Here is a 13,679-nt window from a genome sequence, read left to right as displayed (position 1 = left end):
CAATGGGTGTGCCAGTGAATGTGTGTGTCTCTGAGTAGATGTGTGAGTGGGTGTGTGAGCATCCATGTGGGTGTGTGAGTGGGTGTGAGAGTGTAAATGTAAGTCTGTCAGTGGGCGAGCAAGTATCTGCGTGGGTCTGTGAGAGGGCGTGTGAACATCTTTGTGGGTCTGTGAGTGGCCTTTGTGAGTATCTGTCTGAGTCTCTGAGCTGGAGTAGGAGTGTGTATGAGGGTCTGTAAGTGGGTGTAAGACCTTCTGTTTGGGTCTGTGAGTGGGTGTGTGAGTAACTGTGTAAATCTGTGAGTGGCTATCTAAGCGTCTGTGTGAGTCTGTGATTTGGGGTATGAGTGCATATGGGGATCTGTGAGTGGGTGTTTGAGGGTGTCTGATTCTATGAGTGGGTGCTTGAGTGTATATGGGGGTCTGCAAGGGGATGTGTGAGTGTCTGCCCAGGTCTGTAAGTGTGTGTGAGCATTTCTGTGGGTGTGTGAGCGTCTGTGAGTCTATGAGTGGGTGTGAGTTTATATGGGGTCTGTCAGTGGGTATGCAAGTAGCTGCATGCGTCTCTGAGTGGGTGTATGAGTGGATGTGTGGGTCTGTGAATGGGTGTGAGTGCCTGTCTCAGTCTTCAGTGGATGTATGAGTATATATGGAAGTCTATGAGTGAATGTGTGAATGTCTGAGTGGGTGTGTGAGTGGTTGTGCAACAGTGTATGTGGTCTGTGACTGTTAGAGAAAGTCATTCTTTTGGCACTGATCATCCCTATTGTTTGACTGATACTGGTGGTTACTGACTCTGACTGTGCCCTGAACTCTGCAAATTAGGCCCAGGGCCAGTGCCCTGTTTAAACGATATATGCTAATTAGGCATAATTATAATTGGCTCAGACAGCCTACCTGTAAATCCCTAGTATAAAGTAGGGTATGTAGGTTTAGGGACCCCAGTCGAGTTAGGGCAACCATGGGTGCACTAATGTGGTGTCTGGCATCATTGTAAAGGCAGGCTGCTTTTTAAATAATATTAAGCCCAAATTCGACTTAGGAATTAAAAGTACCTCAAAAGTCTTAAACCACCTTATTTTTAGATATATGTCACCCCTAAAGTCTGCCCTACGTGCCCCAAAGGTAGGGTGCAGTGTAACTATAAGCTGGGATATTATAAAAGTTGTTATTTAAGCCTTGGTGAGGAAACAACTGCCAATTTAGTTTTTTTCCCCTTTGTAGTACATTAGCTCCATAGGCTAACATAGGAAGGTTTTCTTTTAACCTAATTAAATCTTACTTTTGATACGAACAAGCTAACAATTTTATTCAAGATATCTAATTAATTATTAGAATACATCCATCAACTTGCCAATTTTGGATTTATTATAACTATAACAGGGAAATGGTTTTAGAATTCTTTCTAAAGGTTAACTAAAATCAGCCTGGGAGTAGGCTTTTCCTAATTGGTCAGGCTATGGTTGTTTGAACTTTAATGAGGTGGGAATTGACGTACACTGAGACAAAAGAAGCATGTGGTGGGTGGAGATCTGCAACAGGAGATGGCAGAGCAGGAAAGGGGCTGAGTGCACAAACTAGTCTTCAAAGGAGGGAAAGACACTTGGACCAGAAACCAGACGTCCCCACATTTCATGCAGCCAGATGGGAGCCCCAGTAATTAGATTAAGAGAGGGGCTGGAAAGGAAGTGTCAGGAAAAGTTAGCCACACCAGTGAGTGGGCTTAGCCAAACCTCAACCTCCAGGAGAGATTTTCTCTATCTTGTTTTTTTTTTAAAGACAAATTGCTTTCTGAGATTGGAATATGCCACACTTCTCAGGAAGTGATCTTCCAAGGTGGTGACAATCTGCACCCTATTGGTCAGAGGTGGCCTCCTGTTGGCCAACCTAGAATCCTGCAAAAATATACAGAGCTGCTCAGCAACTCAAATCCCTACTAGTAGAAAATCTAAAGAAGAAGGATTGCCTTGCTGAACCCCTGATCTGCATCCACAAGGACTGCACCAGTTGCACACCTTGGACCCCTGTAAGCAACAGGTACAATAGAGTTACCAATAGTCCCCTGTATCACATCCTGCAAGAAAAACCCAGCTGACCATCGTCCAGTGGACTTTTAAGGATTTAATCAGGTGCTTTCTGGGAATCATAGTCCCAACTCCCAAGGAGCAACTCAGAGCTTCTGGAACCTTAGATCAGGTTTGTTGACACTGTACCACCTCCCCCCCCCCAAAAACAAAAGAACATCCAGAAGTTTGGAGAAGTTTGGAGCAACTTTGGAAAAAAGCTCCATAAGGTGGCTGACTCATCAAGCCAGGGACGTCAAACCGCGACCTGTCCTTAATTTTAGGTACGTTTTGCTGAAGCTCCAGAGGTTTTCCCCATCAAAGAGACTTCCAGGAGTTGGCCAAGCCCTTTCTCTGAACCAAACAGTCAATATCACATCAGAAGCTGGCCTGGAGAGGAGCTCCGCTCGAGAACAAGAGAAAAAAACTCAAAAAAAGATACAAAGGGACAGTTTTAGCTCTAGGCAGAGGTTAATACTCCATCACAAACATGACGGATATCCCATCCGCTGTATTGTGAACCCATTATGTTCTATGGGGATCATAGTACAGCAGACGGGATATCTGTCTTGTTTGTGAGGGAGTATTCCCTCCACCCAGATATAAATTAGGCCCTAAGTCCAAAGCCAAAATTTTGACTGAGACCTCCCGCTCAGTGTATCCGACTTGTGCTCCATTGTGGTCAGCCTCAAACTGTGACTTTGTCAAGCGTGACACTTATTTGATACCGACGCGACCGGCACGGTATTCCTCCACTCGCAACGAGGCTTATCGTGGTCATCATTGCTACATTTACTCCTTATGAATGATTCACCGGGAGTTCTACACCAACCATTTGTCTGGAACTCCTGTTTACTTCTCCGTACGTACATGTGTTCGCATAGCTTAAGCCTTGACAAAGTCTAGAAGACGAAACACGTGTCGGCTGTTTTGCTATATGGACTTATGTTGTATGTGGTCTTTTTGATTGGAACTCTGACCACTTTTTCTCATCTTTAATAAATATCCAGTGTTATCTATTTGCTGGACTTCGACTGAATTCCTGAAATACCACTTGGATCAACTACACTGAGGTTTACCCTGGGTGTGCCCTGGCCTTTGTGTTTACTTTGTCAAGCGTGACCAGATGTCTGCGGTTGGCCCTTTTTGCTTTTAGGCACTAGAAAGCACATTTTTACATTTAATCTTTAAAAATTCATATCTCCGGTTTCCTATATTGGGTTTTTTGTCATTGTGTTGTCATTTTAAAAGTACAAATATTTCCTATTTTTATAAATTGGTGTTGCATTTCTTTTATGTGTTGTGATTTACCTATTTACTGCTTTGTTGATATCAAATGCTTTACACACCTGTCTCCTATGTTAAGCCTAACTGCTCGTGGGCCAAGCTACCATGAGTTGAGCAAGGCTTAATTTATTGAGACCTTGACTGGATCCTATTTTGAGATTGTGGCATTATTACTAAGTGTAGGTACCTACCTACCTGTACTAATAGTCCACTTCTCTACAGTGGTTATATTTTTAGCCAATTTCTGGTCAGCAAGTGAAATTCCCACAAAGAAATCTTCTTAGGGCCTGACAAATCCGATCCCCTAGAAATGTCGCTGTCAGTGACGCTGCTGCGATCACCTGACTCATTTGGTTGTAATCTGACATCCTGATCCATCATCACGGGTGCTACCACCTGGCGCTAATGGCTGGTGTCATCCATCACCACCACCTCCCTTCTCAGCCAATCATATTTGTCACCAAAGGTCAGTATTTTTTCACTAGCATATTCTTTATAGTCTTTATAAAACCTACATTATTTTTTCATTTTCATCTCTTCCTCTGGTTTTGCAATACTTGAGATGATTCTCTCCATCCTTGTTTCAAATTCCTTTTCATCAACCACCTTTTTTCTATTCTATGATCAATGAGTCGATTTAAATCAACAGCTTTTCCCTGTCCTTCCACGCATATTTCACCAGAATGCATAGCATATTTATAGAGCACTCATTTGAATTTGCCGCCCATTCCTCTAGCATATCAGGGTCCGGGTTTCCATAGGTTGGAACTGTAAAAGTTCTTAATCCACATAGAATTCTGCCACATTCAATGTATTTCTGCAAGAAGGCCACCTTCCATCATTTTGAAAGTTCTTTCTTACATGTCTCCTTCAGTCTGTCCGTAGTCATTTTTTTTTGATGGGGCCAAATCACCTCATAGTTAGTTGCCTATAATTGAAGTGCCCAGCTTTAACAGTTGTAGATCAAATAGTTCATCAGACTCTTCCCTCCCTCTGTTACCAGATAGGTCTGCAATGTTCAAATATTCAATGTAACCTCTGTGTTTGGCACAGCAACACAGAGTACAGATGCTATCCTGGCTTCCCCAATCGTGAGTTTCTCTAGATAATATGCACACAAATAGGTACAAATAATACAAATCACAACTGGCGCTTAAAACCTTGCAAACTCAAAGTGAAAGGTGCATACAGAAAGAGGTAACCACAACCAACACTTACCCCTTGCCTGGAGTGCCGAACATGTGTTCATCCACCCGCCTCTGGCTGAATCCTTCAGGGAATCAGTCCACCTGGCTACATGTTGTGGTGCTGTTTCACTGTACTGCAGACAGAGAGCACCACTTTACAATCCTGCTTTGGTATCCAGGATTACGTTAGCTGTAGATCCAATCATGCAGTAAACAATCTGATCCAGTACTGTGGACTGTCAGATGCCATAGTATCTTCATACAGCTCATGGCAGTCAGGTCGTATGTTGCATCCTTGGTCATTGCATCTCTCCACTGCAGGGATGCTGACCTTGCCGTTGGTTACAGCCAACCTCTTTTCACACACACAACTTCTTTTTGGCAGTTGCTCACATTGGCAGTAATGATGTAACGGCACCTCTCGACTGCCAGGACATTTATCTTGCCCTTGGCTGCAGCCCACACAGTGCAGCTGACATGGCTCCAAGCCCCCTGTTGCACAGCTGATAAGGCATCTCACCAGCTTATACTGCAGACGCTGCATCATTCAGCTGCTTGGTGCTGCTTGAGTATCTCACACAAGTCAGCTACAAGCACTGATGATTGAGCTAACATAGCATAACAATGAATGTCCTGCTGCTCCTTCTCTGTGATAATGAGAACAAGGCAGGCCAGAGGCTTCCCTAAGGTTAAATTCAATGCAGAGTCCGATGGGTCCCTCCATCCCTGAATAGTAGCACCTGTAATGGGTGGGACAGCCCGGTACTAATCAGCAAAACATTTCAAAAGGAATACATGCGCACTCCAGAATATCGTGTTCAAATCTTCTTTATATGCATGGCACACCGGCACCCAACGCGTTTCAACAAGACCTAGTTGTCTTTCTCAGTAATGACAACATAAACAAAAGACGGGTATAAATAACCCCATCAAGGTGCAAAACATAAACAAAGGACCACTGGAGTGAAATACATTGTTAGACATAAGGCTCTATCTTAGGATAGTTGATTTAATAACTAGTGCCTCCACAGTTCCTAAGGAAACCCTATGTTAATGCTATTAAGAGTTGAATGGCTTACAATAGCATCAAATGAAAGTAAATATAAGTGGAAAAACTAAAGAGTAGACCTCATTCAATAGCCAGGTTCTCAAAACGTTTGCAGTCAAGCCCAAGTGGGCCAATTCCATAAACTGAGATTTTTTTTTTCTATACTGATCAGCAAAGATTTAGGGGAGGCAATGAAACATCATGTAAATGTATCCAAAAATCGTGCCTACGGGCTAAAAATGATAACCCGCCTGGTGCCCAAATAAATTAAACAGACCAAGCTACTGCAGCCAATATATAGTGGTACTGGGGCTTACATTTGATGTAATCAATATTCCTGAGTAAGACACACCATAGGAGAGAACAGGGCAAGAATGGAAACAATATATGCAAATGACTGATGAATGTGGGCATACCATTCTTTGAGTCATAAATTGCAAAAAAAGACCAACTACCAGATATAACAATATACAATAACCCAAATGTATACATAACAATAATTCATTCCCTCCTGATTTTGAATTTTATAAGAGTCCACTTTGAAGTATTCCACATGAGAATCTAATGACCTGTCTTGCCCGAACAAAAATGCTGTAAGAAAAATCATACATATAACACATGGGGATATACAATAACAAATAGACATATGTCTATCTGCAGTCACTCCAGTGATATCTGTTAAAAACAAAGAATGTTCAATTAAGACCAGAAAACATGAAGAAAAGGAAGACATATTTTATGTAATAGGCAAATAAACCATAAAATAGACTACCGTGCTCCTGGAAAGCATTACCGTAAACACTTCAATTCAAAGGTACAGCTAACTCCTCATCCATATTGAGTCCGTTAGGGAGATGGGTACCAAAATCAGTTATATATCTAGTCTCAAGTCTCCGTAAAGACAACACTCTGTCCCCACTCCTATGTTAACTGGGACATGATGAATGTCAAAAATGTATAACAAGATGGGAGCACCATCATAAAATTCCTTGAAGTGTCTGGCAACACGGCATTATTTGCCACATTTGATAATAGCTCTCATTTGTTCTAGTACCCACTTATCACCTTGTACACCGTGTTGCCTATGTAACACAAGTTGGATGGACATTTCAGGATATACACATGAAAATACAAGTTGAAGGATAACCCCTTTGAAATTCTGAATACACAGTTTGTGTCCCGTATCTTAAAAGGAATGGTTTTTTCCATAGTCTTTATATGCTTTACCGTTCTTTCCTGTCACAGACCCTGCATTCTTTGGGCTATATTTACAAGGAAGTGGCACATTAGCTTTGATGTGTCACTTTTCGTGCTCCCACCTGCGCCCACCTAACGTCACCATCTGTGTGCCGTATTTGCAATACGGCACACCATGGTGCATGTTAGGACAATAGCGTCAAAGATCTTCACAAAATTCTCAAAACGTATACTTTGCTAAATTCAGCTTTTGTCTTGGAAGTTTCAGGGTGATTTGTCAAGCATAGGCTGAGAAAAGGGGGTGGGGGGTCTCAAAACACATTTCCCCCATTCATTTTTCTATAGGACCTTTAGACACGCCAACAGCCCGAACCACTGAAAGGAATTACACCAAATTTGGCACAAAGGCAGATTCTGTTGCACAGATCACACTTATTGTGATTTGGTGTAAATTGATTCAGTAGTTTCAGAGTAATTTAAGGCCAAAATATAGTGATATAGGGACGTGGATCCTCCGTAGATCCACTGCGGGTCGATCCACGGATCTATACTCAACAAGAAGAATCTGATTGGCTGGCCGCAATCTGACAGAAAAGTTGCGGCTGCCATTTTGTTTGTCGCATCTACTCAGGATGGGAAAAGAAGAGAGAAAAAATACATAGAGGATCAGGTTACAGGTACCAAGGGGAAAGTTATGCCCTAAGGTAACTACAACTCGCACCCCTGTTAGGCACAGTTTTGTCATAAAAATATTACTGCAAATATTACATTGATATTAACAGTGATATTATAAGTGCTCTAATTTGTGAGGTAATTATCAGTTCATGGTGAGGGTGCATGTTACAGTTACCTTAGGGCACATTAAGGCCCCTGTAACCTTTGTTTTTTTCAGTTAGTTTCTATGATTTTTTATACTATTTCATAACTATGCCTTCCCTGTAACCCTTAGTTTTGAACATATGGTAATTTTCATTCCTATACGTGTTGGAAAGTGGATTATTGATAAGGGAGGTAAGTATATACACTTAGCAATAGGCCACTCTCCCCCCTAGGTCCAGTCAGGTCTCAAGATATCCCTGTTCAACCCTTGGTAGCTTAGCAATGAGTGACAAGGCTTAACTTAGGTGACAGGTGTGTAAAGCATTTAAAAATAAAAAAGAGTGAATAAGTAAAACACAAACCACCATAGAAATCCAACAACAATTTATAACAATAGAGTACATTTTCATCTTTAAAATGGAACCAAAACAATTCAAATCTGATAAGGGGACCCGGAGATATTAATTTTAAAAGAATTAGGCCCTCATAATGACATTGGCGGTATATCCCGCTTACCCCCATGCAGATTGCCACTAACATACTGCCGCGTATATCCGCTAACCATATTATGACACACACACACACCAATCCGTCACTATTCAGACACATGCACAAATCCGCCAACCCGAAGGTCAGTGATAAAGTGGCGGTAGCAAAACCCACACTATTATACCAACAGAACGCCCACAACATTATGACCCACGAATCACCACGACGGACATTCAATGGTTGTAAACCATTGGCAGTACATACCTCTGCGCTCAAAATACACACACACTAACAAAACAGCACCACATTGGACATTCAAACTACACACACCTGACACCCATACACACACCACTCCCACACACACACACACACACACACCACTATAAAACACACACCCACAGTACCCACAAACCTTTACGACTACAAAACATTGTCAACAGACTGACATCACAGATACTGACCAGACCCACACACCACCTTCACCTACACACCACCCACGCACCTTACAACACACACCCCAACACATCATCCTACACACCCTCACACACACCACTCACACTACACTCATGGCACCACAATGACACCCTAGATTCTCTGAGGAGAAGCTGAGGGTTATGGGGTAGGAAAGCATGTGGGTAGAGCCACAGATCTTAGGATCACAGGTGCAGCAGATATCCATTGCCAGGACGATGCAGCTATGGGGGAGGATCGTGGACAGGGTCAATGCCATGGGACAGCACCCCAGAAAAAGGGATGATGTCAGGAAGAAGTGGAACGACCTGTGGGGAAGGTACGTTCCATTGCAGCAAGACACCAACTCGCTGTACAGAGGACTGGTGGTGGACCCCCACCTCCTCCCCCACAACAAACAAACATTGCAATGCCACTGTACAGTAATGTTTACATAGGACAGACCTGTAGTTGGCTGCACTGAACACGCCAGGAGGAATAGTGAGGCACCAACATCTGCAAACAGAGATGCCAAAGGGTACAGTGAGTGGGCATAGAAGTAGGAATTGACAGCCTGCCAGTGACAATGTTACACGTCATACTGTAAATGAAATGTGAATATACAGTCTTACCTGTGTGTTATTGGAAGTGTTGACGAATTACTACACTTCTGTTGTCCTCATCCTCATCCTCTGCCTCCTCATCTTCATTCTCCATAGGGTCCACAGCTGCCACACGGCCATCTCCAGCCTCCTCCTCCTGCAGAAAAGGCACATGGCGGCGCAAGGCAAGGTTGTGCAACATACAGCATGCCACTATGATCTGGCACACCTTCTTGGGTGAGTAGCACAAGGCTCCACCTGTTAGATGGAGGCATCGAAACCTGGCCTTCAGGAGGCCGAATGTCATTTCTGTTATCCTTCTTGTTCACTCATGTGCCTCATTTTAACATTCCTCTGCCCTTGTGCTGGCATTCCTCACAGGGGTCGGTAGCCATGAGAGGTCGGGATAACCAGACTCACCTGAAAATATCGAGGGACAACTGTTAGCCACACACTCACCCTCTCACCAACATCCACTGGGTGGGAACCAGGGCTCACCTATTAGCCACACCCTGTGCCTCTGGAGTTGGGCCATCGCATTTAGGATGCTGTTATTCCTCAGGATAAAGGCATCACGCACAGACCCAGGATACTTAGCATTGACATGGGAGATGTACTGGTCTGCCAGGCAATCCATCTGGACATTCATCGAGTGAAAACTCTTTCGATTTCTGAAGACCTGTACATTCTGCCGTGGGGGGACAAATGCAATATGTGTTCCATCAATTGCACCAATGATGTTGGGGATATGTCCCATTGCATAGAAGTCAGCTTTCACTGTGGCCAAACCTCCACCTGGGGGAAAACGATGTAGCTGCACGTGTTGAATCAGGGCAGACAACACTCTGGACAGCACTATTGAGAACGTTGACTGTGACATTCCTGCTGCCAAGCCCACTGTCACTTAGAAAGAACCAGTTGCAAGGAAATGGAGCACTGCTATAACTTGCACAAGAGGGGGGATCCCGGTGGGGTGATGGATAGCAGATATTAGGTTAGGCTTCAATTGGGCACACAGCTCTGTGATTGTGGCCCTGCTAAGTCTATAGGTGAGGATAATGTGGCTGTCCTCCATTGTTGCCAAGTCCACCAGGGGTCTGTACATGGGGGGATTTCTCCATCTCCTATTCATCCACAGCGGTTGCAATCTATGGGGGAAAAGAGTGAGCAGCTGGTCATTATCTGTACATAACAACCACTACAGTTCTATGCATATTGTGATTGTTACCTTATTTAGTTGTGATAGGTTAAAAATGTGAATTTGTGTAATGTGCCGCAGTTACGATCCATGGCCTGCACCTCCCCTGAAATGGCGTCCGCCTGTCCAGTATGGAGGGACAGGTGGAAGTGAAGTAATTCCACTGACGTTGTGCGCCGTTGCGGGAGGCGGTCGAGATCCGCCATGCAACTCCTCATTGGCTGTCATTGAGCCCTTGGGGGTACAGTGGCCAATGGTGATGTACGCCGACGGTGACGGTATGCACCGCCATGGATGTGACTGCCATTTTCTATCTGTTCACTCACTTACTACCTGACCTTCAACAGGAGAGGATCTACACTGCATGTACTGCTATGCCCTGTGTCTGGAACCGACCATGGCTCGATTTGAATGGGGGGATGGGCCCCTGCCTTCACCTCAGCGGAGTTGGAGAGACTAGTGGATGGGGTCCTACCCCAGTACCGATTGCTATATGGACCTCAATACCAACAGGTGAGTACACCGTGAGTACGGTGCCTGGCCATGAATGCATGGAGTGCTGTGTGTGAAGGCCTCGTGTAGGGAGGGGTTGGTGGATGGGCCCTTGGCAGCGTGCAGCATGTATGCTGGGCAATGTCTGTGCTAATGGGGATGTGAAGGGGCATGGTGGGCCATAAGTGTAACAGGCAGGACCTTCGGACTAATACCTTTCCCTGTGTGTATTTCCCTGCAGGTCAGCGCCCATCAAAAGAAGGGTATATTGCGTGCCATCACCAAGGATGTGCGGACCCTGAGGGTCTACGGCAGGCGGAGCACCCACTGTCAGAAACAGTGGGAGGACCTGAGATGCTGGGCATGAAAGACGGCAGAGGCCCAGCTGGAGATGGCCTCCCAATGAGGAAGAGGTGCCTGTCGAAGCCTGATCCCCCTGATGGCCCACATACTGGTGTTGGCCTCTCTGGAGCTGGATGGGCACTTTGGGACATTACAGCAGCAACAAGGGGTTGAGTAAAGTGCCCTTCATTACAAATTACATCTGGTGGGGTGGTATCCTGGTGGGTTGTGTGGGCCTTGTGGGTGCCCCTAGGCCAGGCCTGACATTGCAGAGTAGGTCCCATGTTGGGCAGGGTTCTGATTTGAAGGTCCTCCAACCAACTAGTAGGCATCCACTACTGGGCAGGGGTCTGTGGGTCTCCGGTATGCTGCAATTGGCATTAGGTGTCCCTATCTATGGGCTGGTGACTAGCATTGTGACTGGTAGTGCATTGCCCAGTGCGTAGAGCTGTTCCCTGTGTGTTGTGTATGCCAACAGTGGTGTTGGTGTCGCCATTGACCAAGTGCATCCTTTGTCTTCTCCCCCCCTTTTTGTTTTGTCACCCTGTACTTATGTGCATTAGCATCATCTGGCAGAGAAGTAGGGGCACTGGTGACAGAGGGAGCTGCATCCCACAGGATCCAGGAGGCCAAATCCACTGACGGTGAGGGCACCAGTGTGATGGAGGTCAAGGGGAGCACCACGGCGGAGGCAGGAGGGGACAGTTCGGACACGGATACCTCCACCAAAGGAAGCTCCCTAGTGGTGGTGGAAACCTCTGTGACCACCCCAGCTACAGGTACAGCCGCCACCTCCCGTACCAGCACCACCCTCCCAGCAGCCCCTAAGCAAGTTTCCCATGCCCGCTCACCCAGGAGGGTGGGCATCTCCTTCGCCCCAGGCACCTCAAGCCCTGCCCCAGTTATCCCTGCTGCCCTGAGTGAGGAGGCTATTGACCTCCTGTGATCCATCTCTGTTGGGAAGTCAACCATTGTGAATGCCATCCAGGGGCAAGCAGCCCAAGTGCAACAGACAAATGCATTTCTGGATGGCATTCACACTGCCTTGGCAGCCCAACAGAGATCAATCCAGGCTCTGGCCTCCTCTCTGATGGCAGCCATTGTCCCTGTTTCCACCCTCCCCCTCCAACTTCCTCTACCCAATCCCATTCCCCTCAACCCCAACCTATCCCAAGCACACAGGCAGAAGAGCATGCACACAGAACAACACACAAGAGTGGACACGGCAAACACAAGCACCACAATTCATCCCACAGGCACTCACACAAACACCATCCAGATGCAGACATTCCAACATCCACTGCCTCCACTGTGACCCCCTCCTCCTCGTCTACCTCCCTCCCAGTAGCGTCTCCACTAACACCTTCATGCACTACATCCTCATCCATTACCACCATCACCAGCACACATATCAGTACACACCCCTCACTGGAAGTCACCACCCCCACATCTATGCACACATCCCTTGTGTCCTCTCCCACTGTGTCTGTGCCCCCTCCTCCCAAAATACACAAACCCAAGCACTCAGACACCCAACAGCCATTCACCTCACAATAGCATCCAGCCCATGCACCTGCACCCAAACATAGCAGACTGACACCTCCTACAACCACTCCCTGTTTCTCCACTCCCAGTTGAAGAAAGGCAAAGTCCTTTTAGTGGTGAAGCCTAAATGTGCAGCTGGTGCACTCCCTCAGAGTACAGTGTCCAGGTGCAGGCCAGGGGTCCAGCAGATCAGTCCTTCTTTTTCTGATGTTGTTCCTTGTAGGGATCTGAGGTTTGGGTGCAGTTCTGCCATATTTATCCTTGCTCCTGTGGTGAAAAGCAGGGGAGGGTTGTTTGTCCAATTACAGGCAGGCCACTTCCCTTGGATGACCACTTCCTGGGAAGTGTGGCAAAAATCAATCCCAGGGAGCAACAGCCTTTAAAAACTCAAAATGGATGACATTTAATTTTGGAGGTTCATTCTGGCTGAGCCCTCTCACTGGTATGGCCACAAATCCTAAACACACCCCTCTCCTGCCCTCTCCCACTCTAATCCAGAGGGCACCTAATTGTCTGGGGTGTCAGGAAATGGGGGAGGTCCTGAGCTGCTCCAAATGTTCTTCCCTTCCTTTGAAGACCAGTTTGGCTGCTCTCCCCCGTCCTGTTTTACTATCTGCTGAGGCAGATCGCCTCCCCCAGGCACATCCTTTGTGTTCATCCCAGGACACTTCACACCTCATCAAGGCAGCCATGCCAGGCTGCCAGAGGCTGCCCAATTAGAGAAGGGCACTACAGAGCTGAAACTGGTCACTTTTCGGAAGAGCTCTAAAACTCTTTCCCTGAAATAGTTATATTAAATCCACCAAGGGAACATTGTTACATCTAATATGACAATCAGTTTGAGACCAAACTTGCCATATCTTGCCCCTTTGAAGCTGATTCACTACAGTGAGAGAAAAACTAATTTCGCTATTTTACCTCACCAGAGCTTATAAAACAATTTTTATAAGGTCTCTGCTT

Source organism: Pleurodeles waltl, chromosome 3_1 (genome assembly GCF_031143425.1).
Source record: "Pleurodeles waltl isolate 20211129_DDA chromosome 3_1, aPleWal1.hap1.20221129, whole genome shotgun sequence".
NCBI lineage: Eukaryota > Metazoa > Chordata > Amphibia > Caudata > Salamandridae > Pleurodeles > Pleurodeles waltl.
The sequence above is the reverse complement of the archived record's forward strand: the minus strand, read 5'-3'. Positions refer to the sequence as shown.